Source organism: Aethina tumida, chromosome 6, assembly GCF_024364675.1.
Source record: "Aethina tumida isolate Nest 87 chromosome 6, icAetTumi1.1, whole genome shotgun sequence".
Taxonomy (NCBI): domain Eukaryota; kingdom Metazoa; phylum Arthropoda; class Insecta; order Coleoptera; family Nitidulidae; genus Aethina; species Aethina tumida.
Genome location: NC_065440.1, coordinates 107087 through 133728, shown reverse-complemented (window position 1 = coordinate 133728; position 26642 = coordinate 107087). Strand labels below are relative to the sequence as shown.

The 26642-nt window shown below is 33.1% G+C and overlaps 12 non-coding genes across 12 annotated transcripts; all 12 read left to right on the top strand.

Moving 5' to 3' along the window:
• The first annotated feature begins 1119 nt into the window (after window positions 1-1119).
• LOC126266086 (5S ribosomal RNA) lies at window positions 1120-1238 on the top strand. Its single transcript, XR_007548561.1, has one exon. It is a non-coding gene; the product is annotated as a 5S ribosomal RNA (ribosomal RNA).
• Window positions 1239-3359: 2121 nt separating this feature from the next.
• On the top strand, window positions 3360-3478 carry LOC126266085 (5S ribosomal RNA). Its single transcript, XR_007548560.1, has one exon. It is a non-coding gene; the product is annotated as a 5S ribosomal RNA (ribosomal RNA).
• Window positions 3479-5601: 2123 nt separating this feature from the next.
• Window positions 5602-5720, top strand: LOC126266096 (5S ribosomal RNA). The gene has a single exon (XR_007548571.1). It is a non-coding gene; the product is annotated as a 5S ribosomal RNA (ribosomal RNA).
• Window positions 5721-7886: 2166 nt separating this feature from the next.
• Window positions 7887-8005, top strand: LOC126266084 (5S ribosomal RNA). Its single transcript, XR_007548559.1, has one exon. It is a non-coding gene; the product is annotated as a 5S ribosomal RNA (ribosomal RNA).
• A 2091-nt stretch (window positions 8006-10096) lies between these two features.
• LOC126266083 (5S ribosomal RNA) lies at window positions 10097-10215 on the top strand. The gene has a single exon (XR_007548558.1). It is a non-coding gene; the product is annotated as a 5S ribosomal RNA (ribosomal RNA).
• Window positions 10216-12322: 2107 nt separating this feature from the next.
• On the top strand, window positions 12323-12441 carry LOC126266095 (5S ribosomal RNA). Its single transcript, XR_007548570.1, has one exon. It is a non-coding gene; the product is annotated as a 5S ribosomal RNA (ribosomal RNA).
• A 2184-nt stretch (window positions 12442-14625) lies between these two features.
• Window positions 14626-14744, top strand: LOC126266082 (5S ribosomal RNA). The gene has a single exon (XR_007548557.1). It is a non-coding gene; the product is annotated as a 5S ribosomal RNA (ribosomal RNA).
• A 2119-nt stretch (window positions 14745-16863) lies between these two features.
• LOC126266094 (5S ribosomal RNA) lies at window positions 16864-16982 on the top strand. Its single transcript, XR_007548569.1, has one exon. It is a non-coding gene; the product is annotated as a 5S ribosomal RNA (ribosomal RNA).
• A 2059-nt stretch (window positions 16983-19041) lies between these two features.
• On the top strand, window positions 19042-19160 carry LOC126266080 (5S ribosomal RNA). The gene has a single exon (XR_007548555.1). It is a non-coding gene; the product is annotated as a 5S ribosomal RNA (ribosomal RNA).
• A 2171-nt stretch (window positions 19161-21331) lies between these two features.
• LOC126266079 (5S ribosomal RNA) lies at window positions 21332-21450 on the top strand. The gene has a single exon (XR_007548554.1). It is a non-coding gene; the product is annotated as a 5S ribosomal RNA (ribosomal RNA).
• A 2141-nt stretch (window positions 21451-23591) lies between these two features.
• Window positions 23592-23710, top strand: LOC126266078 (5S ribosomal RNA). Its single transcript, XR_007548553.1, has one exon. It is a non-coding gene; the product is annotated as a 5S ribosomal RNA (ribosomal RNA).
• Window positions 23711-25823: 2113 nt separating this feature from the next.
• On the top strand, window positions 25824-25942 carry LOC126266093 (5S ribosomal RNA). Its single transcript, XR_007548568.1, has one exon. It is a non-coding gene; the product is annotated as a 5S ribosomal RNA (ribosomal RNA).
• Window positions 25943-26642: the final 700 nt, after the last annotated feature.

The following is a 26642-nucleotide window of genomic DNA, read 5'->3' as shown; positions in this document are numbered from 1 at the left end:
GACGATAAGAATCGAGAACGACGACAATCTTTTTAATATGTACTTCCTCTTTTCTTACCGTCTCCACCGCCTGTTTTCCCTTTAGGCTAGAAACCGGCTGAATAGGAGTCAAATCCGAAGGGAATATTGCGATTTCGTTGCTCGTGTTTGTTGTTGTTGTTGTTGTTGTTGTTGTTGTTGTTTCAGATATCGTAATTTTATTAGCGATGACTGGTTCCGGGGAAACAGACAGAGTCGGAGTGGGTGCGTCTGAAGCAGGTACGGTCGTTACTTTAGCGTTCGGTGACATCGATTCGGTCGATGTGCCCATGTCTCGTGTTAATTTTAATTTTTTAACCACACCGCTGTTTGTAAAATTGACATCGTCGTCGTCTCTATAATTCTCTCTGGTGCGTTTAGTTGATTTCCTATCGACGTTATCGACATTATCGTCACAGACGGTCGGATAGAAAAAGAAAATGGTTTTGCAGTAATGGAATAGCGACGTAACGAACGGCATGGTTGAACGATACCTAATATACTGATCAACGGCAGTAATGAACGTTATTTATAGGTGAGCAGTTACAGTTTCAGGTAGATTTTTACGCATGAATGCTTCATTGAGCAAACAGGTAATCGAGGATACACACGTACCGACGAAAATTTATTGAAACTAACAACAATAAAAACAATAATGAAAATATTAATGTCATTAATAATAATGTCAATAACAATAATAACAACAACAATAGTAATAAGAATAATTAAATAATAATAATAATAATAATAATAATAATAATAATAATAATAATAATAATAATAATAATAATAATAATAATAATAATAATAATAATGAAATAATAATAATTAAATAATAATAATAATAATAATTATAATAATTAAATAATAATAATAGTAATTAAATAATAATAATAATAGTAAAAAGAAGAAGAACAATAAAAATAACAACAATATGAATAATAATGAAAACAATAATTTATTTTAATTATTATACTTACGACAAACTGACTAAAACCCTGCACACTTTATGGTCCTCTGAAATCATCCTGATAACCTTAAAATTGACGTCCAACCGATAATATGCGTTGCTCTTGAACAATTTGAGAATGAAAAACTGTCGGCAACGGTCATACCACGTTGAAAATACCAGTTCTCGTCCGATCACTGAAGTCAAGCAACGTCGGGCGCGGTTAGTACTTGGATGGGTGACCGCTTGGGAATACCGCGTGCTGTTGCCTTTTTGCTGATTTCTCCTTGTATTTTTCTTAATTGATGTAATTTTTAGAAATATTTTATTAACAAAAAAAATATAAAAAGTCGATAAATGGTGGATGCGCGTCATACTTCCATTTTTTGTCGAAAAATTCGTCTAAATAACATTTACATTCGTCTCCATCACGTTTTTATACCTAAACAACAACAACACAAATGGTTTGTGTGAGTATGTCAATGAATGAATGGATGGATGAATGAATGTATGAATGAATGAGTGTGTGAGTGAGCGAGTGAGTGAGAGAATGGGTGAACTCGGATGACCGTTTCTTAATTCAATTTCAACATTTTGAGATTATTTATTTATAATTACAGTCAATTGTCAATTATCGATTATTAATTTTGTCAGTTTCCGAACGGGTTTCAAGCGAAAGCATCCCGTTGCAAATCGACGAATATCGATTTCAGTTAGTAGGTAGACGGACAGACAGATCTCTCGCGCGTCCGCACGTCCACATACGGCCGCCGCCCAGCGTCGACTGCTAGAGACTCTTATTAAATATAAACTATCTCCCATTTTGTCCCTGTACGTTTGCGTTTGCTTTTACGCCCGTCTGTGCTCACATTCGACCGACACCTACATATGAAAATTTATTATTCATTAATATTATTATTATTAAATTAAATTAAATTAAATTAAATTAAATTAAATTAAATTAAATTAAATTAAATTAAATTAAAACTATTACGTGTAACTGTAATCTATTTATTTTATTTTCTTTGAAAATTTGTGTACATATTAGTCCTGTAATACCGTAAATTTAATACCGGTCCTGCCAACGAATATCTTTTTGTCGGTTCCACTATCAACGGAACGGAAACTGTTGTTGTTGTTGTTGTTGTTGTTGTTGTTGTTTTTTCAACCGGCACCGGTAGATCGGCGGATACATCGTCGAATAGTTTCCTAACGATGCGTCTGCTTGGTTTCAAAATTCTTCTTCTAGGTGTCGGACGATAAGAATCGAGAACGACGACAATCTTTTTAATATGTACTTCCTCTTTTCTTACCGTCTCCACCGCCTGTTTTCCCTTTAGGCTAGAAACCGGCTGAATAGGAGTCAAATCCGAAGGGAATATTGCGATTTCGTTGCTCGTGTTTGTTGTTGTTGTTGTTGTTGTTGTTGTTGTTGTTTCAGATATCGTAATTTTATTAGCGATGACTGGTTCCGGGGAAACAGACAGAGTCGGAGTGGGTGCGTCTGAAGCAGGTACGGTCGTTACTTTAGCGTTCGGTGACATCGATTCGGTCGATGTGCCCATGTCTCGTGTTAATTTTAATTTTTTAACCACACCGCTGTTTGTAAAATTGACATCGTCGTCGTCTCTATAATTCTCTCTGGTGCGTTTAGTTGATTTCCTATCGACGTTATCGACATTATCGTCACAGACGGTCGGATAGAAAAAGAAAATGGTTTTGCAGTAATGGAATAGCGACGTAACGAACGGCATGGTTGAACGATACCTAATATACTGATCAACGGCAGTAATGAACGTTATTTATAGGTGAGCAGTTACAGTTTCAGGTAGATTTTTACGCATGAATGCTTCATTGAGCAAACAGGTAATCGAGGATACACACGTACCGACGAAAATTTATTGAAACTAACAACAATAAAAACAATAATGAAAATATTAATGTCATTAATAATAATGTCAATAACAATAATAACAACAACAATAGTAATAAGAATAATTAAATAATAATAATAATAATAATAATAATAATAATAATAATAATAATAATAATAATAATAATAATAATAATAATAATAATAATAATAATAATAATAATAATAATAATGAAATAATAATAATTAAATAATAATAATAATAATAATTATAATAATTAAATAATAATAATAGTAATTAAATAATAATAATAATAGTAAAAAGAAGAAGAACAATAAAAATAACAACAATATGAATAATAATGAAAACAATAATTTATTTTAATTATTATACTTACGACAAACTGACTAAAACCCTGCACACTTTATGGTCCTCTGAAATCATCCTGATAACCTTAAAATTGACGTCCAACCGATAATATGCGTTGCTCTTGAACAATTTGAGAATGAAAAACTGTCGGCAACGGTCATACCACGTTGAAAATACCAGTTCTCGTCCGATCACTGAAGTCAAGCAACGTCGGGCGCGGTTAGTACTTGGATGGGTGACCGCTTGGGAATACCGCGTGCTGTTGCCTTTTTGCTGATTTCTCCTTGTATTTTTCTTAATTGATGTAATTTTTAGAAATATTTTATTAACAAAAAAAATATAAAAAGTCGATAAATGGTGGATGCGCGTCATACTTCCATTTTTTGTCGAAAAATTCGTCTAAATAACATTTACATTCGTCTCCATCACGTTTTTATACCTAAACAACAACAACACAAATGGTTTGTGTGAGTATGTCAATGAATGAATGGATGGATGAATGAATGAGTGTGTGAGTGAGCGAGTGAGTGAGAGAATGGGTGAACTCGGATGACCGTTTCTTAATTCAATTTCAACATTTTGAGATTATTTATTTATAATTACAGTCAATTGTCAATTATCGATTATTAATTTTGTCAGTTTCCGAACGGGTTTCAAGCGAAAGCATCCCGTTGCAAATCGACGAATATCGATTTCAGTTAGTAGGTAGACGGACAGACAGATCTCTCGCGCGTCCGCACGTCCACATACGGCCGCCGCCCAGCGTCGACTGCTAGAGACTCTTATTAAATATAAACTATCTCCCATTTTGTCCCTGTACGTTTGCGTTTGCTTTTACGCCCGTCTGTGCTCACATTCGACCGACACCTACATATGAAAATTTATTATTCATTAATATTATTATTATTAAATTAAATTAAATTAAATTAAATTAAATTAAATTAAATTAAATTAAATTAAATTAAATTAAATTAAAACTATTACGTGTAACTGTAATCTATTTATTTTATTTTCTTTGAAAATTTGTGTACATATTAGTCCTGTAATACCGTAAATTTAATACCGGTCCTGCCAACGAATATCTTTTTGTCGGTTCCACTATCAACGGAACGGAAACTGTTGTTGTTGTTGTTGTTGTTGTTGTTGTTGTTTTTTCAACCGGCACCGGTAGATCGGCGGATACATCGTCGAATAGTTTCCTAACGATGCGTCTGCTTGGTTTCAAAATTCTTCTTCTAGGTGTCGGACGATAAGAATCGAGAACGACGACAATCTTTTTAATATGTACTTCCTCTTTTCTTACCGTCTCCACCGCCTGTTTTCCCTTTAGGCTAGAAACCGGCTGAATAGGAGTCAAATCCGAAGGGAATATTGCGATTTCGTTGCTCGTGTTTGTTGTTGTTGTTGTTGTTGTTGTTGTTGTTGTTTCAGATATCGTAATTTTATTAGCGATGACTGGTTCCGGGGAAACAGACAGAGTCGGAGTGGGTGCGTCTGAAGCAGGTACGGTCGTTACTTTAGCGTTCGGTGACATCGATTCGGTCGATGTGCCCATGTCTCGTGTTAATTTTAATTTTTTAACCACACCGCTGTTTGTAAAATTGACATCGTCGTCGTCTCTATAATTCTCTCTGGTGCGTTTAGTTGATTTCCTATCGACGTTATCGACATTATCGTCACAGACGGTCGGATAGAAAAAGAAAATGGTTTTGCAGTAATGGAATAGCGACGTAACGAACGGCATGGTTGAACGATACCTAATATACTGATCAACGGCAGTAATGAACGTTATTTATAGGTGAGCAGTTACAGTTTCAGGTAGATTTTTACGCATGAATGCTTCATTGAGCAAACAGGTAATCGAGGATACACACGTACCGACGAAAATTTATTGAAACTAACAACAATAAAAACAATAATGAAAATATTAATGTCATTAATAATAATGTCAATAACAATAATAACAACAACAATAGTAATAAGAATAATTAAATAATAATAATAATAATAATAATAATAATAATAATAATAATAATAATAATAATAATAATAATAATAATAATAATAATAATAATAATAATAATAATAATAATAATAATAATAATGAAATAATAATAATTAAATAATAATAATAATAATAATTATAATAATTAAATAATAATAATAGTAATTAAATAATAATAATAATAGTAAAAAGAAGAAGAACAATAAAAATAACAACAATATGAATAATAATGAAAACAATAATTTATTTTAATTATTATACTTACGACAAACTGACTAAAACCCTGCACACTTTATGGTCCTCTGAAATCATCCTGATAACCTTAAAATTGACGTCCAACCGATAATATGCGTTGCTCTTGAACAATTTGAGAATGAAAAACTGTCGGCAACGGCCATACCACGTTGAAAATACCAGTTCTCGTCCAATCACTGAAGTCAAGCAACGTCGGGCGCGGTTAGTACTTGGATGGGTGACCGCTTGGGAATACCGCGTGCTGTTGCCTTTTTGCTGATTTCTCCTTGTATTTTTCTTAATTGATGTAATTTTTAGAAATATTTTATTAACAAAAAAAATATAAAAAGTCGATAAATGGTGGATGCGCGTCATACTTCCATTTTTTGTCGAAAAATTCGTCTAAATAACATTTACATTCGTCTCCATCACGTTTTTATACCTAAACAACAACAACACAAATGGTTTGTGTGAGTATGTCAATGAATGAATGGATGGATGAATGAATGTATGAATGAATGAGTGTGTGAGTGAGCGAGTGAGTGAGAGAATGGGTGAACTCGGATGACCGTTTCTTAATTCAATTTCAACATTTTGAGATTATTTATTTATAATTACAGTCAATTGTCAATTATCGATTATTAATTTTGTCAGTTTCCGAACGGGTTTCAAGCGAAAGCATCCCGTTGCAAATCGACGAATATCGATTTCAGTTAGTAGGTAGACGGACAGACAGATCTCTCGCGCGTCCGCACGTCCACATACGGCCGCCGCCCAGCGTCGACTGCTAGAGACTCTTATTAAATATAAACTATCTCCCATTTTGTCCGTGTACGCTTGCGTTTGCTTTTACGCCCGTCTGTGCTCACATTCGACACCTACATATGAAAATTTATTATTCATTAATATTATTAAATTAAATTAAATTAAATTAAATTAAATTAAATTAAATTAAATTAAATTAAATTAAATTAAATTAAATTAAATTAAATTAAATTAAATTAAATTAAATTAAATTAAATTAAATTAAATTAAATTAAATTAAATTAAATTAAATTAAATTAAATTAAATTAATTTAAATTAAATTAAAACTATTACGTGTAACTGTAATCTATTTATTTTATTTTCTTTGAAAATTTGTGTACATATTAGTCCTGTAATACCGTAAATTTAATACCGGTCCTGCCAACGAATATCTTTTTGTCGGTTGCACTATCAACGGAACGGAAACTGTTGTTGTTGTTGTTGTTGTTGTTGTTGTTTTTTCAACCGGCACCGGTAGATCGGCGGATACATCGTCGAATAGTTTCCTAACGATGCGTCTGCTTGGTTTCAAAATTCTTCTTCTAGGTGTCGGACGATAAGAATCGAGAACGACGACATTCTTTTTAATATGTACTTCCTCTTTTCTTACCGTCTCCACCGCCTGTTTTCCCTTTAGGCTAGAAACCGGCTGAATAGGAGTCAAATCCGAAGGGAATATTGCGATTTCGTTGCTCGTGTTTGTTGTTGTTGTTGTTGTTGTTGTTGATGTTTCAGATATTGTAATTTTATTAGCGATGACTGGTTCCGGGGAAACAGACAGAGTCGGAGTGGGTGCGTCTGAAGCAGGTACGGTCGTTACTTTAGCGTTCGGTGACATCGATTCGGTCGATGTGCCCATGTCTCGTGTTAATTTTAATTTTTTAACCACACCGCTGTTTGTAAAATTGACATCGTCGTCATCTCTATAATTCTCTCTGGTGCGTTTAGTTGATTTCCTATCGACGTTATCGACATTATCGTCACAGACGGTCGGATAGAAAAAGAAAATGGTTTTGCAGTAATGGAATAGCGACGTAACGAACGGCATGGTTGAACGATACCTAATATACTGATCAACGGCAGTAATGAACGTTATTTATAGGTGAGCAGTTACAGTTTCAGGTAGATTTTTACGCATGAATGCTTCATTGAGCAAACAGGTAATCGAGGATACACACGTACCGACGAAAATTTATTGAAACTAACAACAATAAAAACAATAATGAAAATATTAATGTCATTAATAATAATGTCAATAACAATAATAACAACAACAATAGTAATAAGAATAATTAAATAATAATAATAATAATAATAATAATAATAATAATAATAATAATAATAATGAAATAATAATAATTAAATAATAATAATAATAATAATTATAATAATTAAATAATAATAATAGTAATTAAATAATAATAATAATAGTAAAAAGAAGAAGAACAATAAAAATAACAACAATATGAATAATAATGAAAACAATAATTTATTTTAATTATTATACTTACGACAAACTGACTAAAACCCTGCACACTTTATGGTCCTCTGAAATCATCCTGATAACCTTAAAATTGACGTCCAACCGATAATATGCGTTGCTCTTGAACAATTTGAGAATGAAAAACTGTCGGCAACGGTCATACCACGTTGAAAATACCAGTTCTCGTCCGATCACTGAAGTCAAGCAACGTCGGGCGCGGTTAGTACTTGGATGGGTGACCGCTTGGGAATACCGCGTGCTGTTGCCTTTTTGCTGATTTCTCCTTGTATTTTTCTTAATTGATGTAATTTTTAGAAATATTTTATTAACAAAAAAAATATAAAAAGTCGATAAATGGTGGATGCGCGTCATACTTCCATTTTTTGTCGAAAAATTCGTCTAAATAACATTTACATTCGTCTCCATCACGTTTTTATACCTAAACAACAACAACACAAATGGTTTGTGTGAGTATGTCAATGAATGAATGGATGGATGAATGAATGTATGAATGAATGAGTGTGTGAGTGAGCGAGTGAGTGAGAGAATGGGTGAACTCGGATGACCGTTTCTTAATTCAATTTCAACATTTTGAGATTATTTATTTATAATTACAGTCAATTGTCAATTATCGATTATTAATTTTGTCAGTTTCCGAACGGGTTTCAAGCGAAAGCATCCCGTTGCAAATCGACGAATATCGATTTCAGTTAGTAGGTAGACGGACAGACAGATCTCTCGCGCGTCCGCACGTCCACATACGGCCGCCGCCCAGCGTCGACTGCTAGAGACTCTTATTAAATATAAACTATCTCCCATTTTGTCCCTGTACGTTTGCGTTTGCTTTTACGCCCGTCTGTGCTCACATTCGACCGACACCTACATATGAAAATTTATTATTCATTAATATTATTATTATTAAATTAAATTAAATTAAATTAAATTAAATTAAATTAAATTAAATTAAATTAAATTAAATTAAATTAAATTAAATTAAAACTATTACGTGTAACTGTAATCTATTTATTTTATTTTCTTTGAAAATTTGTGTACATATTAGTCCTGTAATACCGTAAATTTAATACCGGTCCTGCCAACGAATATCTTTTTGTCGGTTCCACTATCAACGGAACGGAAACTGTTGTTGTTGTTGTTGTTGTTGTTGTTGTTGTTTTTTCAACCGGCACCGGTAGATCGGCGGATACATCGTCGAATAGTTTCCTAACGATGCGTCTGCTTGGTTTCAAAATTCTTCTTCTAGGTGTCGGACGATAAGAATCGAGAACGACGACAATCTTTTTAATATGTACTTCCTCTTTTCTTACCGTCTCCACCGCCTGTTTTCCCTTTAGGCTAGAAACCGGCTGAATAGGAGTCAAATCCGAAGGGAATATTGCGATTTCGTTGCTCGTGTTTGTTGTTGTTGTTGTTGTTGTTGTTGTTGTTGTTTCAGATATCGTAATTTTATTAGCGATGACTGGTTCCGGGGAAACAGACAGAGTCGGAGTGGGTGCGTCTGAAGCAGGTACGGTCGTTACTTTAGCGTTCGGTGACATCGATTCGGTCGATGTGCCCATGTCTCGTGTTAATTTTAATTTTTTAACCACACCGCTGTTTGTAAAATTGACATCGTCGTCGTCTCTATAATTCTCTCTGGTGCGTTTAGTTGATTTCCTATCGACGTTATCGACATTATCGTCACAGACGGTCGGATAGAAAAAGAAAATGGTTTTGCAGTAATGGAATAGCGACGTAACGAACGGCATGGTTGAACGATACCTAATATACTGATCAACGGCAGTAATGAACGTTATTTATAGGTGAGCAGTTACAGTTTCAGGTAGATTTTTACGCATGAATGCTTCATTGAGCAAACAGGTAATCGAGGATACACACGTACCGACGAAAATTTATTGAAACTAACAACAATAAAAACAATAATGAAAATATTAATGTCATTAATAATAATGTCAATAACAATAATAACAACAACAATAGTAATAAGAATAATTAAATAATAATAATAATAATAATAATAATAATAATAATAATAATAATAATAATAATAATAATGAAATAATAATAATTAAATAATAATAATAATAATAATTATAATAATTAAATAATAATAATAGTAATTAAATAATAATAATAATAGTAAAAAGAAGAAGAACAATAAAAATAACAACAATATGAATAATAATGAAAACAATAATTTATTTTAATTATTATACTTACGACAAACTGACTAAAACCCTGCACACTTTATGGTCCTCTGAAATCATCCTGATAACCTTAAAATTGACGTCCAACCGATAATATGCGTTGCTCTTGAACAATTTGAGAATGAAAAACTGTCGGCAACGGTCATACCACGTTGAAAATACCAGTTCTCGTCCGATCACTGAAGTCAAGCAACGTCGGGCGCGGTTAGTACTTGGATGGGTGACCGCTTGGGAATACCGCGTGCTGTTGCCTTTTTGCTGATTTCTCCTTGTATTTTTCTTAATTGATGTAATTTTTAGAAATATTTTATTAACAAAAAAAATATAAAAAGTCGATAAATGGTGGATGCGCGTCATACTTCCATTTTTTGTCGAAAAATTCGTCTAAATAACATTTACATTCGTCTCCATCACGTTTTTATACCTAAACAACAACAACACAAATGGTTTGTGTGAGTATGTCAATGAATGAATGGATGGATGAATGAATGTATGAATGAATGAGTGTGTGAGTGAGCGAGTGAGTGAGAGAATGGGTGAACTCGGATGACCGTTTCTTAATTCAATTTCAACATTTTGAGATTATTTATTTATAATTACAGTCAATTGTCAATTATCGATTATTAATTTTGTCAGTTTCCGAACGGGTTTCAAGCGAAAGCATCCCGTTGCAAATCGACGAATATCGATTTCAGTTAGTAGGTAGACGGACAGACAGATCTCTCGCGCGTCCGCACGTCCACATACGGCCGCCGCCCAGCGTCGACTGCTAGAGACTCTTATTAAATATAAACTATCTCCCATTTTGTCCCTGTACGTTTGCGTTTGCTTTTACGCCCGTCTGTGCTCACATTCGACCGACACCTACATATGAAAATTTATTATTCATTAATATTATTATTATTAAATTAAATTAAATTAAATTAAATTAAATTAAATTAAATTAAATTAAATTAAATTAAATTAAATTAAATTAAAACTATTACGTGTAACTGTAATCTATTTATTTTATTTTCTTTGAAAATTTGTGTACATATTAGTCCTGTAATACCGTAAATTTAATACCGGTCCTGCCAACGAATATCTTTTTGTCGGTTCCACTATCAACGGAACGGAAACTGTTGTTGTTGTTGTTGTTGTTGTTGTTGTTGTTTTTTCAACCGGCACCGGTAGATCGGCGGATACATCGTCGAATAGTTTCCTAACGATGCGTCTGCTTGGTTTCAAAATTCTTCTTCTAGGTGTCGGACGATAAGAATCGAGAACGACGACAATCTTTTTAATATGTACTTCCTCTTTTCTTACCGTCTCCACCGCCTGTTTTCCCTTTAGGCTAGAAACCGGCTGAATAGGAGTCAAATCCGAAGGGAATATTGCGATTTCGTTGCTCGTGTTTGTTGTTGTTGTTGTTGTTGTTGTTGTTGTTTCAGATATCGTAATTTTATTAGCGATGACTGGTTCCGGGGAAACAGACAGAGTCGGAGTGGGTGCGTCTGAAGCAGGTACGGTCGTTACTTTAGCGTTCGGTGACATCGATTCGGTCGATGTGCCCATGTCTCGTGTTAATTTTAATTTTTTAACCACACCGCTGTTTGTAAAATTGACATCGTCGTCGTCTCTATAATTCTCTCTGGTGCGTTTAGTTGATTTCCTATCGACGTTATCGACATTATCGTCACAGACGGTCGGATAGAAAAAGAAAATGGTTTTGCAGTAATGGAATAGCGACGTAACGAACGGCATGGTTGAACGATACCTAATATACTGATCAACGGCAGTAATGAACGTTATTTATAGGTGAGCAGTTACAGTTTCAGGTAGATTTTTACGCATGAATGCTTCATTGAGCAAACAGGTAATCGAGGATACACACGTACCGACGAAAATTTATTGAAACTAACAACAATAAAAACAATAATGAAAATATTAATGTCATTAATAATAATGTCAATAACAATAATAACAACAACAATAGTAATAAGAATAATTAAATAATAATAATAATAATAATAATAATAATAATAATAATAATAATAATAATAATAATAATAATAATAATAATAATAATAATAATGAAATAATAATAATTAAATAATAATAATAATAATAATTATAATAATTAAATAATAATAATAGTAATTAAATAATAATAATAATAGTAAAAAGAAGAAGAACAATAAAAATAACAACAATATGAATAATAATGAAAACAATAATTTATTTTAATTATTATACTTACGACAAACTGACTAAAACCCTGCACACTTTATGGTCCTCTGAAATCATCCTGATAACCTTAAAATTGACGTCCAACCGATAATATGCGTTGCTCTTGAACAATTTGAGAATGAAAAACTGTCGGCAACGGCCATACCACGTTGAAAATACCAGTTCTCGTCCAATCACTGAAGTCAAGCAACGTCGGGCGCGGTTAGTACTTGGATGGGTGACCGCTTGGGAATACCGCGTGCTGTTGCCTTTTTGCTGATTTCTCCTTGTATTTTTCTTAATTGATGTAATTTTTAGAAATATTTTATTAACAAAAAAAATATAAAAAGTCGATAAATGGTGGATGCGCGTCATACTTCCATTTTTTGTCGAAAAATTCGTCTAAATAACATTTACATTCGTCTCCATCACGTTTTTATACCTAAACAACAACAACACAAATGGTTTGTGTGAGTATGTCAATGAATGAATGGATGGATGAATGAATGTATGAATGAATGAGTGTGTGAGTGAGCGAGTGAGTGAGAGAATGGGTGAACTCGGATGACCGTTTCTTAATTCAATTTCAACATTTTGAGATTATTTATTTATAATTACAGTCAATTGTCAATTATCGATTATTAATTTTGTCAGTTTCCGAACGGGTTTCAAGCGAAAGCATCCCGTTGCAAATCGACGAATATCGATTTCAGTTAGTAGGTAGACGGACAGACAGATCTCTCGCGCGTCCGCACGTCCACATACGGCCGCCGCCCAGCGTCGACTGCTAGAGACTCTTATTAAATATAAACTATCTCCCATTTTGTCCCTGTACGTTTGCGTTTGCTTTTACGCCCGTCTGTGCTCACATTCGACCGACACCTACATATGAAAATTTATTATTCATTAATATTATTATTATTAAATTAAATTAAATTAAATTAAATTAAATTAAATTAAATTAAATTAAATTAAATTAAATTAAATTAAATTAAATTAAATTAAATTAAATTAAATTAAATTAAATTAAATTAAATTAAATTAAATTAAATTAAATTAAATTAAATTAAATTAAATTAAATTAAATTAATTTAAATTAAATTAAAACTATTACGTGTAACTGTAATCTATTTATTTTATTTTCTTTGAAAATTTGTGTACATATTAGTCCTGTAATACCGTAAATTTAATACCGGTCCTGCCAACGAATATCTTTTTGTCGGTTCCACTATCAACGGAACGGAAACTGTTGTTGTTGTTGTTGTTGTTGTTGTTGTTTTTTCAACCGGCACCGGTAGATCGGCGGATACATCGTCGAATAGTTTCCTAACGATGCGTCTGCTTGGTTTCAAAATTCTTCTTCTAGGTGTCGGACGATAAGAATCGAGAACGACGACATTCTTTTTAATATGTACTTCCTCTTTTCTTACCGTCTCCACCGCCTGCTTTCCCTTTAGGCTAGAAACCGGCTGAATAGGAGTCAAATCCGAAGGGAATATTGCGATTTCGTTGCTCGTGTTTGTTGTTGTTGTTGTTGTTGTTGTTGATGTTTCAGATATTGTAATTTTATTAGCGATGACTGGTTCCGGGGAAACAGACAGAGTCGGAGTGGGTGCGTCTGAAGCAGGTACGGTCGTTACTTTAGCGTTCGGTGACATCGATTCGGTCGATGTGCCCATGTCTCGTGTTAATTTTAATTTTTTAACCACACCGCTGTTTGTAAAATTGACATCGTCGTCATCTCTATAATTCTCTCTGGTGCGTTTAGTTGATTTCCTATCGACGTTATCGACATTATCGTCACAGACGGTCGGATAGAAAAAGAAAATGGTTTTGCAGTAATGGAATAGCGACGTAACGAACGGCATGGTTGAACGATACCTAATATACTGATCAACGGCAGTAATGAACGTTATTTATAGGTGAGCAGTTACAGTTTCAGGTAGATTTTTACGCATGAATGCTTCATTGAGCAAACAGGTAATCGAGGATACACACGTACCGACGAAAATTTATTGAAACTAACAACAATAAAAACAATAATGAAAATATTAATGTCATTAATAATAATGGCAATAACAATAATAACAACAACAATAGTAATAAGAATAATTAAATAATAATAATAATAATAATAATAATAATAATAATAATAATAATAATAATAATGAAATAATAATAATTAAATAATAATAATAATAATAATTATAATAATTAAATAATAATAATAGTAATTAAATAATAATAATAATAGTAAAAAGAAGAAGAACAATAAAAATAACAACAATATGAATAATAATGAAAACAATAATTTATTTTAATTATTATACTTACGACAAACTGACTAAAACCCTGCACACTTTATGGTCCTCTGAAATCATCCTGATAACCTTAAAATTGACGTCCAACCGATAATATGCGTTGCTCTTGAACAATTTGAGAATGAAAAACTGTCGGCAACGGTCATACCACGTTGAAAATACCAGTTCTCGTCCGATCACTGAAGTCAAGCAACGTCGGGCGCGGTTAGTACTTGGATGGGTGACCGCTTGGGAATACCGCGTGCTGTTGCCTTTTTGCTGATTTCTCCTTGTATTTTTCTTAATTGATGTAATTTTTAGAAATATTTTATTAACAAAAAAAATATAAAAAGTCGATAAATGGTGGATGCGCGTCATACTTCCATTTTTTGTCGAAAAATTCGTCTAAATAACATTTACATTCGTCTCCATCACGTTTTTATACCTAAACAACAACAACACAAATGGTTTGTGTGAGTATGTCAATGAATGAATGGATGGATGAATGAATGTATGAATGAATGAGTGTGTGAGTGAGCGAGTGAGTGAGAGAATGGGTGAACTCGGATGACCGTTTCTTAATTCAATTTCAACATTTTGAGATTATTTATTTATAATTACAGTCAATTGTCAATTATCGATTATTAATTTTGTCAGTTTCCGAACGGGTTTCAAGCGAAAGCATCCCGTTGCAAATCGACGAATATCGATTTCAGTTAGTAGGTAGACGGACAGACAGATCTCTCGCGCGTCCGCACGTCCACATACGGCCGCCGCCCAGCGTCGACTGCTAGAGACTCTTATTAAATATAAACTATCTCCCATTTTGTCCCTGTACGTTTGCGTTTGCTTTTACGCCCGTCTGTGCTCACATTCGACCGACACCTACATATGAAAATTTATTATTCATTAATATTATTATTATTAAATTAAATTAAATTAAATTAAATTAAATTAAATTAAATTAAATTAAATTAAATTAAATTAAATTAAATTAAAACTATTACGTGTAACTGTAATCTATTTATTTTATTTTCTTTGAAAATTTGTGTACATATTAGTCCTGTAATACCGTAAATTTAATACCGGTCCTGCCAACGAATATCTTTTTGTCGGTTCCACTATCAACGGAACGGAAACTGTTGTTGTTGTTGTTGTTGTTGTTGTTGTTGTTTTTTCAACCGGCACCGGTAGATCGGCGGATACATCGTCGAATAGTTTCCTAACGATGCGTCTGCTTGGTTTCAAAATTCTTCTTCTAGGTGTCGGACGATAAGAATCGAGAACGACGACAATCTTTTTAATATGTACTTCCTCTTTTCTTACCGTCTCCACCGCCTGTTTTCCCTTTAGGCTAGAAACCGGCTGAATAGGAGTCAAATCCGAAGGGAATATTGCGATTTCGTTGCTCGTGTTTGTTGTTGTTGTTGTTGTTGTTGTTGTTGTTGTTTCAGATATCGTAATTTTATTAGCGATGACTGGTTCCGGGGAAACAGACAGAGTCGGAGTGGGTGCGTCTGAAGCAGGTACGGTCGTTACTTTAGCGTTCGGTGACATCGATTCGGTCGATGTGCCCATGTCTCGTGTTAATTTTAATTTTTTAACCACACCGCTGTTTGTAAAATTGACATCGTCGTCGTCTCTATAATTCTCTCTGGTGCGTTTAGTTGATTTCCTATCGACGTTATCGACATTATCGTCACAGACGGTCGGATAGAAAAAGAAAATGGTTTTGCAGTAATGGAATAGCGACGTAACGAACGGCATGGTTGAACGATACCTAATATACTGATCAACGGCAGTAATGAACGTTATTTATAGGTGAGCAGTTACAGTTTCAGGTAGATTTTTACGCATGAATGCTTCATTGAGCAAACAGGTAATCGAGGATACACACGTACCGACGAAAATTTATTGAAACTAACAACAATAAAAACAATAATGAAAATATTAATGTCATTAATAATAATGTCAATAACAATAATAACAACAACAATAGTAATAAGAATAATTAAATAATAATAATAATAATAATAATAATAATAATAATAATAATAATAATAATAATAATAATAATAATAATAATAATAATAATAATAATAATAATAATAATAATGAAATAATAATAATTAAATAATAATAATTATAATAATTAAATAATAATAATAGTAATTAAATAATAATAATAATAGTAAAAAGAAGAAGAACAATAAAAATAACAACAATATGAATAATAATGAAAACAATAATTTATTTTAATTATTATACTTACGACAAACTGACTAAAACCCTGCACACTTTATGGTCCTCTGAAATCATCCTGATAACCTTAAAATTGACGTCCAACCGATAATATGCGTTGCTCTTGAACAATTTGAGAATGAAAAACTGTCGGCAACGGCCATACCACGTTGAAAATACCAGTTCTCGTCCAATCACTGAAGTCAAGCAACGTCGGGCGCGGTTAGTACTTGGATGGGTGACCGCTTGGGAATACCGCGTGCTGTTGCCTTTTTGCTGATTTCTCCTTGTATTTTTCTTAATTGATGTAATTTTTAGAAATATTTTATTAACAAAAAAAATATAAAAAGTCGATAAATGGTGGATGCGCGTCATACTTCCATTTTTTGTCGAAAAATTCGTCTAAATAACATTTACATTCGTCTCCATCACGTTTTTATACCTAAACAACAACAACACAAATGGTTTGTGTGAGTATGTCAATGAATGAATGGATGGATGAATGAATGTATGAATGAATGAGTGTGTGAGTGAGCGAGTGAGTGAGAGAATGGGTGAACTCGGATGACCGTTTCTTAATTCAATTTCAACATTTTGAGATTATTTATTTATAATTACAGTCAATTGTCAATTATCGATTATTAATTTTGTCAGTTTCCGAACGGGTTTCAAGCGAAAGCATCCCGTTGCAAATCGACGAATATCGATTTCAGTTAGTAGGTAGACGGACAGACAGATCTCTCGCGCGTCCGCACGTCCACATACGGCCGCCGCCCAGCGTCGACTGCTAGAGACTCTTATTAAATATAAACTATCTCCCATTTTGTCCGTGTACGTTTGCGTTTGCTTTTACGCCCGTCTGTGCTCACATTCGACCGACACCTACATATGAAAATTTATTATTCATTAATATTATTATTAAATTAAATTAAATTAAATTAAATTAAATTAAATTAAATTAAATTAAATTAAATTAAATTAAATTAAATTAAAACTATTACGTGTAACTGTAATCTATTTATTTTATTTTCTTTGAAAATTTGTGTACATATTAGTCCTGTAATACCGTAAATTTAATACCGGTCCTGCCAACGAATATCTTTTTGTCGGTTCCACTATCAACGGAACGGAAACTGTTGTTGTTGTTGTTGTTGTTGTTGTTGTTTTTTCAACCGGCACCGGTAGATCGGCGGATACATCGTCGAATAGTTTCCTAACGATGCGTCTGCTTGGTTTCAAAATTCTTCTTCTAGGTGTCGGACGATAAGAATCGAGAACGACGACAATCTTTTTAATATGTACTTCCTCTTTTCTTACCGTCTCCACCGCCTGTTTTCCCTTTAGGCTAGAAACCGGCTGAATAGGAGTCAAATCCGAAGGGAATATTGCGATTTCGTTGCTCGTGTTTGTTGTTGTTGTTGTTGTTGTTGTTGATGTTTCAGATATTGTAATTTTATTAGCGATGACTGGTTCCGGGGAAACAGACAGAGTCGGAGTGGGTGCGTCTGAAGCAGGTACGGTCGTTACTTTAGCGTTCGGTGACATCGATTCGGTCGATGTGCCCATGTCTCGTGTTAATTTTAATTTTTTAACCACACCGCTGTTTGTAAAATTGACATCGTCGTCGTCTCTATAATTCTCTCTGGTGCGTTTAGTTGATTTCCTATCGACGTTATCGACATTATCGTCACAGACGGTCGGATAGAAAAAGAAAATGGTTTTGCAGTAATGGAATAGCGACGTAACGAACGGCATGGTTGAACGATACCTAATATACTGATCAACGGCAGTAATGAACGTTATTTATAGGTGAGCAGTTACAGTTTCAGGTAGATTTTTACGCATGAATGCTTCATTGAGCAAACAGGTAATCGAGGATACACACGTACCGACGAACATTTATTGAAACTAACAACAATAAAAACAATAATGAAAATATTAATGTCATTAATAATAATGTCAATAACAATAATAACAACAACAATAGTAATAAGAATAATTAAATAATAATAATAATAATAATAATAATAATAATAATAATAATGAAATAATAATAATTAAATAATAATAATAATAATAATTATAATAATTAAATAATAATAATAGTAATTAAATAATAATAATAATAGTAAAAAGAAGAAGAACAATAAAAATAACAACAATATGAATAATAATGAAAACAATAATTTATTTTAATTATTATACTTACGACAAACTGACTAAAACCCTGCACACTTTATGGTCCTCTGAAATCATCCTGATAACCTTAAAATTGACGTCCAACCGATAATATGCGTTGCTCTTGAACAATTTGAGAATGAAAAACTGTCGGCAACGGTCATACCACGTTGAAAATACCAGTTCTCGTCCGATCACTGAAGTCAAGCAACGTCGGGCGCGGTTAGTACTTGGATGGGTGACCGCTTGGGAATACCGCGTGCTGTTGCCTTTTTGCTGATTTCTCCTTGTATTTTTCTTAATTGATGTAATTTTTAGAAATATTTTATTAACAAAAAAAATATAAAAAGTCGATAAATGGTGGATGCGCGTCATACTTCCATTTTTTGTCGAAAAATTCGTCTAAATAACATTTACATTCGTCTCCATCACGTTTTTATACCTAAACAACAACAACACAAATGGTTTGTGTGAGTATGTCAATGAATGAATGGATGGATGAATGAATGTATGAATGAATGAGTGTGTGAGTGAGCGAGTGAGTGAGAGAATGGGTGAACTCGGATGACCGTTTCTTAATTCAATTTCAACATTTTGAGATTATTTATTTATAATTACAGTCAATTGTCAATTATCGATTATTAATTTTGTCAGTTTCCGAACGGGTTTCAAGCGAAAGCATCCCGTTGCAAATCGACGAATATCGATTTCAGTTAGTAGGTAGACGGACAGACAGATCTCTCGCGCGTCCGCACGTCCACATACGGCCGCCGCCCAGCGTCGACTGCTAGAGACTCTTATTAAATATAAACTATCTCCCATTTTGTCCCTGTACGTTTGCGTTTGCTTTTACGCCCGTCTGTGCTCACATTCGACCGACACCTACATATGAAAATTTATTATTCATTAATATTATTATTATTAAATTAAATTAAATTAAATTAAATTAAATTAAATTAAATTAAATTAAATTAAATTAAATTAAATTAAATTAAATTAAATTAAATTAAATTAAATTAAATTAAATTAAATTAAATTAAATTAAATTAAATTAAATTAAATTAAATTAAATTAAATTAATTTAAATTAAATTAAAACTATTACGTGTAACTGTAATCTATTTATTTTATTTTCTTTGAAAATTTGTGTACATATTAGTCCTGTAATACCGTAAATTTAATACCGGTCCTGCCAACGAATATCTTTTTGTCGGTTCCACTATCAACGGAACGGAAACTGTTGTTGTTGTTGTTGTTGTTGTTGTTGTTTTTTCAACCGGCACCGGTAGATCGGCGGATACATCGTCGAATAGTTTCCTAACGATGCGTCTGCTTGGTTTCAAAATTCTTCTTCTAGGTGTCGGACGATAAGAATCGAGAACGACGACATTCTTTTTAATATGTACTTCCTCTTTTCTTACCGTCTCCACCGCCTGTTTTCCCTTTAGGCTAGAAACCGGCTGAATAGGAGTCAAATCCGAAGGGAATATTGCGATTTCGTTGCTCGTGTTTGTTGTTGTTGTTGTTGTTGTTGTTGATGTTTCAGATATTGTAATTTTATTAGCGATGACTGGTTCCGGGGAAACAGACAGAGTCGGAGTGGGTGCGTCTGAAGCAGGTACGGTCGTTACTTTAGCGTTCGGTGACATCGATTCGGTCGATGTGCCCATGTCTCGTGTTAATTTTAATTTTTTAACCACACCGCTGTTTGTAAAATTGACATCGTCGTCATCTCTATAATTCTCTCTGGTGCGTTTAGTTGATTTCCTATCGACGTTATCGACATTATCGTCACAGACGGTCGGATAGAAAAAGAAAATGGTTTTGCAGTAATGGAATAGCGACGTAACGAACGGCATGGTTGAACGATACCTAATATACTGATCAACGGCAGTAATGAACGTTATTTATAGGTGAGCAGTTACAGTTTCAGGTAGATTTTTACGCATGAATGCTTCATTGAGCAAACAGGTAATCGAGGATACACACGTACCGACGAAAATTTATTGAAACTAACAACAATAAAAACAATAATGAAAATATTAATGTCATTAATAATAATGTCAATAACAATAATAACAACAACAATAGTAATAAGAATAATTAAATAATAATAATAATAATAATAATAATAATAATAATAATAATAATAATAATGAAATAATAATAATTAAATAATAATAATAATAATAATTATAATAATTAAATAATAATAATAGTAATTAAATAATAATAATAATAGTAAAAAGAAGAAGAACAATAAAAATAACAACAATATGAATAATAATGAAAACAATAATTTATTTTAATTATTATACTTACGACAAACTGACTAAAACCCTGCACACTTTATGGTCCTCTGAAATCATCCTGATAACCTTAAAATTGACGTCCAACCGATAATATGCGTTGCTCTTGAACAATTTGAGAATGAAAAACTGTCGGCAACGGTCATACCACGTTGAAAATACCAGTTCTCGTCCGATCACTGAAGTCAAGCAACGTCGGGCGCGGTTAGTACTTGGATGGGTGACCGCTTGGGAATACCGCGTGCTGTTGCCTTTTTGCTGATTTCTCCTTGTATTTTTCTTAATTGATGTAATTTTTAGAAATATTTTATTAACAAAAAAAATATAAAAAGTCGATAAATGGTGGATGCGCGTCATACTTCCATTTTTTGTCGAAAAATTCGTCTAAATAACATTTACATTCGTCTCCATCACGTTTTTATACCTAAACAACAACAACACAAATGGTTTGTGTGAGTATGTCAATGAATGAATGGATGGATGAATGAATGTATGAATGAATGAGTGTGTGAGTGAGCGAGTGAGTGAGAGAATGGGTGAACTCGGATGACCGTTTCTTAATTCAATTTCAACATTTTGAGATTATTTATTTATAATTACAGTCAATTGTCAATTATCGATTATTAATTTTGTCAGTTTCCGAACGGGTTTCAAGCGAAAGCATCCCGTTGCAAATCGACGAATATCGATTTCAGTTAGTAGGTAGACGGACAGACAGATCTCTCGCGCGTCCGCACGTCCACATACGGCCGCCGCCCAGCGTCGACTGCTAGAGACTCTTATTAAATATAAACTATCTCCCATTTTGTCCCTGTACGTTTGCGTTTGCTTTTACGCCCGTCTGTGCTCACATTCGACCGACACCTACATATGAAAATTTATTATTCATTAATATTATTATTATTAAATTAAATTAAATTAAATTAAATTAAATTAAATTAAATTAAATTAAATTAAATTAAATTAAATTAAATTAAATTAAATTAAATTAAATTAAATTAAAACTATTACGTGTAACTGTAATCTATTTATTTTATTTTCTTTGAAAATTTGTGTACATATTAGTCCTGTAATACCGTAAATTTAATACCGGTCCTGCCAACGAATATCTTTTTGTCGGTTCCACTATCAACGGAACGGAAACTGTTGTTGTTGTTGTTGTTGTTGTTGTTGTTGTTTTTTCAACCGGCACCGGTAGATCGGCGGATACATCGTCGAATAGTTTCCTAACGATGCGTCTGCTTGGTTTCAAAATTCTTCTTCTAGGTGTCGGACGATAAGAATCGAGAACGACGACAATCTTTTTAATATGTACTTCCTCTTTTCTTACCGTCTCCACCGCCTGTTTTCCCTTTAGGCTAGAAACCGGCTGAATAGGAGTCAAATCCGAAGGGAATATTGCGATTTCGTTGCTCGTGTTTGTTGTTGTTGTTGTTGTTGTTGTTGTTGTTGTTTCAGATATCGTAATTTTATTAGCGATGACTGGTTCCGGGGAAACAGACAGAGTCGGAGTGGGTGCGTCTGAAGCAGGTACGGTCGTTACTTTAGCGTTCGGTGACATCGATTCGGTCGATGTGCCCATGTCTCGTGTTAATTTTAATTTTTTAACCACACCGCTGTTTGTAAAATTGACATCGTCGTCGTCTCTATAATTCTCTCTGGTGCGTTTAGTTGATTTCCTATCGACGTTATCGACATTATCGTCACAGACGGTCGGATAGAAAAAGAAAATGGTTTTGCAGTAATGGAATAGCGACGTAACGAACGGCATGGTTGAACGATACCTAATATACTGATCAACGGCAGTAATGAACGTTATTTATAGGTGAGCAGTTACAGTTTCAGGTAGATTTTTACGCATGAATGCTTCATTGAGCAAACAGGTAATCGAGGATACACACGTACCGACGAAAATTTATTGAAACTAACAACAATAAAAACAATAATGAAAATATTAATGTCATTAATAATAATGTCAATAACAATAATAACAACAACAATAGTAATAAGAATAATTAAATAATAATAATAATAATAATAATAATAATAATAATAATAATAATAATAATAATAATAATAATAATAATAATAATAATAATAATAATAATGAAATAATAATAATTAAATAATAATAATAATAATAATTATAATAATTAAATAATAATAATAGTAATTAAATAATAATAATAATAGTAAAAAGAAGAAGAACAATAAAAATAACAACAATATGAATAATAATGAAAACAATAATTTATTTTAATTATTATACTTACGACAAACTGACTAAAACCCTGCACACTTTATGGTCCTCTGAAATCATCCTGATAACCTTAAAATTGACGTCCAACCGATAATATGCGTTGCTCTTGAACAATTTGAGAATGAAAAACTGTCGGCAACGGTCATACCACGTTGAAAATACCAGTTCTCGTCCGATCACTGAAGTCAAGCAACGTCGGGCGCGGTTAGTACTTGGATGGGTGACCGCTTGGGAATACCGCGTGCTGTTGCCTTTTTGCTGATTTCTCCTTGTATTTTTCTTAATTGATGTAATTTTTAGAAATATTTTATTAACAAAAAAAATATAAAAAGTCGATAAATGGTGGATGCGCGTCATACTTCCATTTTTTGTCGAAAAATTCGTCTAAATAACATTTACATTCGTCTCCATCACGTTTTTATACCTAAACAACAACAACACAAATGGTTTGTGTGAGTATGTCAATGAATGAATGGATGGATGAATGAATGTATGAATGAATGAGTGTGTGAGTGAGCGAGTGAGTGAGAGAATGGGTGAACTCGGATGACCGTTTCTTAATTCAATTTCAACATTTTGAGATTATTTATTTATAATTACAGTCAATTGTCAATTATCGATTATTAATTTTGTCAGTTTCCGAACGGGTTTCAAGCGAAAGCATCCCGTTGCAAATCGACGAATATCGATTTCAGTTAGTAGGTAGACGGACAGACAGATCTCTCGCGCGTCCGCACGTCCACATACGGCCGCCGCCCAGCGTCGACTGCTAGAGACTCTTATTAAATATAAACTATCTCCCATTTTGTCCCTGTACGTTTGCGTTTGCTTTTACGCCCGTCTGTGCTCACATTCGACCGACACCTACATATGAAAATTTATTATTCATTAATATTATTATTATTAAATTAAATTAAATTAAATTAAATTAAATTAAATTAAATTAAATTAAATTAAATTAAATTAAATTAAATTAAAACTATTACGTGTAACTGTAATCTATTTATTTTATTTTCTTTGAAAATTTGTGTACATATTAGTCCTGTAATACCGTAAATTTAATACCGGTCCTGCCAACGAATATCTTTTTGTCGGTTCCACTATCAACGGAACGGAAACTGTTGTTGTTGTTGTTGTTGTTGTTGTTGTTGTTTTTTCAACCGGCACCGGTAGATCGGCGGATACATCGTCGAATAGTTTCCTAACGATGCGTCTGCTTGGTTTCAAAATTCTTCTTCTAGGTGTCGGACGATAAGAATCGAGAACGACGACAATCTTTTTAATATGTACTTCCTCTTTTCTTACCGTCTCCACCGCCTGTTTTCCCTTTAGGCTAGAAACCGGCTGAATAGGAGTCAAATCCGAAGGGAATATTGCGATTTCGTTGCTCGTGTTTGTTGTTGTTGTTGTTGTTGTTGTTGTTGTTGTTTCAGATATCGTAATTTTATTAGCGATGACTGGTTCCGGGGAAACAGACAGAGTCGGAGTGGGTGCGTCTGAAGCAGGTACGGTCGTTACTTTAGCGTTCGGTGACATCGATTCGGTCGATGTGCCCATGTCTCGTGTTAATTTTAATTTTTTAACCACACCGCTGTTTGTAAAATTGACATCGTCGTCGTCTCTATAATTCTCTCTGGTGCGTTTAGTTGATTTCCTATCGACGTTATCGACATTATCGTCACAGACGGTCGGATAGAAAAAGAAAATGGTTTTGCAGTAATGGAATAGCGACGTAACGAACGGCATGGTTGAACGATACCTAATATACTGATCAACGGCAGTAATGAACGTTATTTATAGGTGAGCAGTTACAGTTTCAGGTAGATTTTTACGCATGAATGCTTCATTGAGCAAACAGGTAATCGAGGATACACACGTACCGACGAAAATTTATTGAAACTAACAACAATAAAAACAATAATGAAAATATTAATGTCATTAATAATAATGTCAATAACAATAATAACAACAACAATAGTAATAAGAATAATTAAATAATAATAATAATAATAATAATAATAATAATAATAATAATAATAATAATAATAATAATAATAATAATAATAATAATAATAATAATAATAATAATGAAATAATAATAATTAAATAATAATAATTATAATAATTAAATAATAATAATAGTAATTAAATAATAATAATAATAGTAAAAAGAAGAAGAACAATAAAAATAACAACAATATGAATAATAATGAAAACAATAATTTATTTTAATTATTATACTTACGACAAACTGACTAAAACCCTGCACACTTTATGGTCCTCTGAAATCATCCTGATAACCTTAAAATTGACGTCCAACCGATAATATGCGTTGCTCTTGAACAATTTGAGAATGAAAAACTGTCGGCAACGGCCATACCACGTTGAAAATACCAGTTCTCGTCCAATCACTGAAGTCAAGCAACGTCGGGCGCGGTTAGTACTTGGATGGGTGACCGCTTGGGAATACCGCGTGCTGTTGCCTTTTTGCTGATTTCTCCTTGTATTTTTCTTAATTGATGTAATTTTTAGAAATATTTTATTAACAAAAAAAATATAAAAAGTCGATAAATGGTGGATGCGCGTCATACTTCCATTTTTTGTCGAAAAATTCGTCTAAATAACATTTACATTCGTCTCCATCACGTTTTTATACCTAAACAACAACAACACAAATGGTTTGTGTGAGTATGTCAATGAATGAATGGATGGATGAATGAATGTATGAATGAATGAGTGTGTGAGTGAGCGAGTGAGTGAGAGAATGGGTGAACTCGGATGACCGTTTCTTAATTCAATTTCAACATTTTGAGATTATTTATTTATAATTACAGTCAATTGTCAATTATCGATTATTAATTTTGTCAGTTTCCGAACGGGTTTCAAGCGAAAGCATCCCGTTGCAAATCGACGAATATCGATTTCAGTTAGTAGGTAGACGGACAGACAGATCTCTCGCGCGTCCGCACGTCCACATACGGCCGCCGCCCAGCGTCGACTGCTAGAGACTCTTATTAAATATAAACTATCTCCCATTTTGTCCCTGTACGTTTGCGTTTGCTTTTACGCCCGTCTGTGCTCACATTCGACCGACACCTACATATGAAAATTTATTATTCATTAATATTATTATTATTAAATTAAATTAAATTAAATTAAATTAAATTAAATTAAATTAAATTAAA